This window comes from Phoenix dactylifera, chromosome 10 (genome assembly GCF_051530095.1).
Source record: "Phoenix dactylifera cultivar Ajwa chromosome 10, Ajwa_hap1_PhDact_Kaust_v1.1, whole genome shotgun sequence".
NCBI lineage: Eukaryota > Viridiplantae > Streptophyta > Magnoliopsida > Arecales > Arecaceae > Phoenix > Phoenix dactylifera.
This window is the reverse complement of record NC_143199.1, coordinates 100,001-105,000: the sequence shown is the minus strand read 5'-3', so window position 1 is coordinate 105,000 and position 5,000 is coordinate 100,001.

Sequence of the window (5,000 nt, the reverse complement as noted above, 5' to 3'; positions counted from 1 at the left end):
GGATTCGGCCCGTCGGCTCGCTCGGATGGGCCACGCGCAGCGGGCCCACGACGGAGCCGGCACGCTCCTTCTGCTGGCGCGGCGCTCGGTCTACGCCTCCGGCCGGCCGTTGCGGCGGCCGTGCACGGCGCTTCGGATCGGTCGGCCCGTCGTCCCGTCCCTGACGAAGTTTTCGCGGCCGCGCGCGCGCGGAGTTGGATCGGCCTTACTTGGTCCGATCCTTCGCCCTCGCATGTTGCGTGGGCTCGGTCCCGTCCCGTTCGGTGAAATCTTTGTCCGCTCTGGTGCGTCCCTGTGGGTTCCTTTGTCGGTTTTGCGGGTTCGGCCGGGCCTTCCGTGCCGGCCCGTCGGCTCGCTCGGATGGGCCCCGCGGAGTTGGCCCACGACGGAGCCGGCACGCTCCTTCCGCTGGTGCGGCGCTCGGTCTATTCCTTCGGTCGGCCCTTGCGGCGGCCGTGCGCGGTGCTTCGGATCGGTCGGCCGGTCTTCCCGTCCCTCATGAAGTGTTCGCGGCCGCGCGCGCGCGCGGAGTTGGATCGGCCTTACTTGGTCCGATCCTTCGCCCTCGCATGTTCCGTGGGCTCGGTCCCGTCCTGTTCGGTGAAATCTTTGTCCGCTCTGGTGCGTCCCTGTGGGTTCCTTTGTCGGTTTTGCGGGTTCGGCCGGGCCTTCCGCGCCGGCCCGTCGGCTCGCTCGGATGGGCCCCGTGGAGTTGGCCCACGACGGAGCCGGCACGCTCCTTCCGCTGGTGCGGCTCTCGGTCTACGCCTCCAGCCGGCCCTTGTGGCGGCCGTGCGCGGCGCTTCGGTTCGGTCGGCCGGTCTTCCTGTCCCTCACGAAGTGCTCGCGGCCGCGCGCGCGCGGAGTTGGATCGGCCTTACTTGGTCCGATCCGTCGCCATCGCATGTTGCGTGGGCTCGGTCCCGTCTCGGTGAAATCTTGGGCCGCTTTGGTGCGTCCCTGTGGGTTCCTTTGTCGGTTTTGCGGGCTCGGCGCCGGGCCTTCCGCGCCGGTCCGTCGGCTCGCTCGGACGGACCGTGCGCAGGTGGTCCCCGACGGAGCCGGCACGCTCCTTCCGCTGGCGCGGCGCTCGGTCTATGCCTCCGGCCGGCCCTCGCGGTGGCCGTGCGCGGCGCTTCGGTTCGGTCGGCCGGTCGTCCCGTCCCTCACGAAGTTCCTGCGGCCGCGCGTGCGTGGAGCGGGATCGGCCTTACTTGGTCGGATCCGTCACCCTCGCCTGTTGTGGGGGCTCGGTCCCGTCCCGTTCGGTGAAAGCTTTGCCCGCTCTGGTGCGTCCCCGTGGGTTCCTTTGTCGGTTTTGCGGCCTTGGCGGCGGGCCTTCCGTGTCGGCCCGTCGTGGGCCCGCTGCGCGTCCGTGCGCGGTGCTTCGGATCGGTCGGCCCGTCGTCTGGGTCCCTTACGAAGCTTTGCGCGACCGCTCCTTTGTCGCCGGTCCCCTGTTAGGGCTGACCGAGCCCTCCGTTCGCCCCCTGGCCCGTCGCATGGGCCCCCGGCGCCTCCGCGGCGCCCCACCGAAAACTGTCACGACGCGCATCCAGCGCCGACGAGGTCGCAGGTTACGTGCGGCAGCCGGGGGGCTAGGCCGAGCGGCGGCGGGCCCGCCCACGGACGGGCGCGGGGAGGAGCGCAGCCGGCACGCGGCGCGGAGCGGCGGCGGCATGCCGCCCGGCGGCCGTCGGCTCAACCGTGCCCGAGTCCCGCGGGCACCGCGTCGCCCGGCCGGCGCGAGCGGCGGCGGGCCCGCCCGCGGACGGGCGCGGGGAGGAGCGCAGCCGGCACGCGGCGCGGAGCGGCGGCGGCATGCCGCCGGGCGGCCGACGGCTCAACCATGCCCGAGTCCCGCGGGCACCGCGTCGCCCGGCCGGCGCGAGCGGCGGCGGGCCCGCCCGCGGACGGGCGCGGGGAGGAGCGCAGCCGGCACGCGGCGCGGAGCGGCGGCGGCATGCCGCCGGGCGGCCGACGGCTCAACCATGCCCGAGTCCCGCGGGCACCGCGTCGCCCGGCCGGCGCGAGCGCACGAGGGCGGGAGGCAACCGGGCGGCGCCTGCGGAACCGGATGCGACGGCCGGCGCGGCACGGCCCCGACGGGTCCGCACCGAAGACCAGCGCGGTGCGGATCGACCGCTGATGAGGTCAGAGGTTACGTGCGGCAGCCGGCCGGCTGGCCCGAGCGGCGGCCGGCACGCGACGGGGATCGAGCGGCCCCGACGGCTTGCAGCCGGGCGGCCGACGGCTAGGCCGTACCGGAGTCCCGCGGTCGTTCGGGCGAAGGGGCGCATGCTGCGGGAAAGGCCTGCGGCGGCGAACCGTCCGCCCGGCCGGCCAAGCCTTCCGCGGCGGCGCGCACGTGGCGGCGCGGCCGAGATGACCGAGCGAAGCCCCGGCGATGGGCGGCGCGCACGTGTCCGTGCGGCCGAGATGACCGAGCGAAGCCCGGGCGGCGCCCGCCGTGCGCCCTGCCGGATCGCGCCTTCCGCCGGCGCGCAACGCCGGTCCCGCGTTCCGGCCGCGGGAGAGGCCTGCGTCGGCGAACCGTCCGCCCCGCCGGCCGAACCTTCCGCGGCTGCGCGCACGTGTCCGTGCGGCCGAGATGACCGAGCGAAGCCCCGGCGACGGGCGGCGCCCGCCGTGCGCCCCGGCGGATTGCGCGGCCCGCCGGCGCGCAACGCCGGGCCCACGTTCCGGCTGCGGGAAAGGCCTGCGGCGGCGAACCGTCCGCCCCGCCGGCCGAACCTTGCGCGGCGGCGCTTACGTGTCCGTGCGGCAGAGATGACCGAGCAAGCTCCGGCGATGGGCGGCGCCCTCCGTGCGCCCCGCCGGATCGCGCTGGCCGGCGGCGCGCAACGCCGGACCCCCGATCCGCGTGCGAGCGGCGAGCGTCCGGGCGGGCCCCTTTCGCAACTTCCCTCGGTACTCTAAACACCCCTTGCCTCTCGGTCTTCCCCCCGACCCTCTCGGTATTTGCTCGGATATGTGCATGCATCGTCCCTCGTCGCCTTCGGTTATCCTCCCCGGGGTGGGCTTTGCGCCGACGCGCCAACGGGGTGGTAGGGGGGCTGCAGCCGCGGCCGCCGCGTTTCGCCATCCGCGCGTGCGCCGCCGGATCCGAGTGGAGGTCGCGGGCGACTCGTCGATGCTTGTACTAGGGGCGCATGCCGGCAGCCCCCCGCGGGGTGCGGGACCCCCGATCGGCGTGCGAGGGACGGGCGTCCGGGCGGGCCCCGTTTCCAACTTCCCTCGGAACATTAAAACCCCCCGACCCCCTCGGTCTTCGCTCCGGCCCTATCGCTATTGCTCGGATATGTGCATCCACCGTCCCTCGTTGCCTTCGGTTATCTACCCCAGGGTGGGCCTTGCGCCGATGCCCCGATGGGGTGGCAGGGGTGGGGCTGCCGCGGCCGGCGCGTTTCGGCATCCGCGCTTGGGGGCTCGGACCCGAGTGGAGGTCGCGGGCGGCTCGTCGATGCCTGCACCGGGAGCGCATGCCGGCAGCCCCCCGCGGGGCGCCGGACCCCCGATCGGCGTGCGATGGACGGGGGGAGGGGCGGGCCCGGTTTGCAAATTCCCTCGGTACTTTAAAATCTCACGGCCCTGTCGGTGCTCCCTCCGGCCCTATCGCCACTGCTCGGATATGTGCATCCACCGTCCCTCGTTGCCTTCGGTTATCTACCCCGCGGTGGGCTTTGCGCCGATGCCCCGATGGGGTGGCAGGGGGGCACGCTCTAGGCCGTGCCACGGGGCGCGGGCGCCGGCGCCGTACGTCCCTCGCGGCGGCCGTGAGCGGCACCTCGGCTTGCTCGGTCTGTCCTCCCGGGACGCGCGACCCGTGCGACCGGGACGCGCATCCCGTGCGACCGGGACGCGTGTCCGGGCCGTTCCTGTTTGCAACGCTCCTCGGTACTTTGGAACGCTTGGGGTGGGCTTTGGGCGGATGCCCCGCCGGGGTGGTAGGGAGGGGGGGCGGCTGCTGCCGCGGCGGGACTTCCGCTCCACTCCGCACAAGTCCGTCGCCTCGCGGCGGGCGCGCCCGGCACCGTTCGTCCCCGAGGGAGCCGGCACGCGCCCGCCGAGGCCCCGGCGCATGGGCGCCGCCGCCGGCCGTCCGCGCGGCGGCCGTGCGCCGGCTTCCTCCGTCGGCCCTCCCGGGATGCGCGACCCGTGCGACCGGGACGCGCATCCCGTGAGACCGGGACGCGTGTCCGGGCCGTTCCCGTTTGCAACGCTCCTCGGTACTTTGGAACGCTTGGGGTGGGCCTTGGGCGGATGCCCCGCCGGGGTGGTAGGGAGGGGGGGCTGCTGCTGCCGCGGCGGGACTTCCGCTCCACTCCGCACAAGTCCGTCGCCTCGCGGCGGGCGGGCCCGGCACCGTTCGTCCCCGAGGGAGCCGGCCCGCGCCCGCCGAGGCCCCGGCGCATGGGCGCCCCCGCCGGCCGTCCGCGCGGCGGCCGTGCGCCGGCTTCCTCCGTCGGCCCTCCCGGGACGCGCGACCCGTGCGACCGGGACGCGCGACCCGTGCGACCGGGACGCGCATCCCGTGCGACCGGGACGCGTGTCCGGGCGGTTCCCGTTTGCAACGCTCCTCGGTACTTTGGAACGCTTGGGGTGGGCTTTGGGCGGATGCCCCGTCGGGGTGGTAGGGAGGGGGGGCTGGCGCCGCCGCGGCGGGCCTTCCGCCCCCTTCCGCACAAGTCCGTTGCCTCGCGGCGGTCGTGCCCGGCACCGTTCGTCCCCGACGGAGCCGTCGCGCGCCCGACGACTTTCCGGCGCACGGGCGCCGCCGCCGGCCGTCCGTGCGCGGCGGCCGTGCGCCACTTCGGCTTCGTCCGTCGGCCCTCCCGGGACGCGCGACCCGTGCGACCGGGACGCGCATCCCGTGCGACCGGGTCGCGTGTCCGGGCCGTTCCCGTTTGCAACGCTCCTCGGTACTTTGGAACGCTTGGGGTGGGCTTTGGGCGGATGCCCCGCCGGGGTGGTAGGGA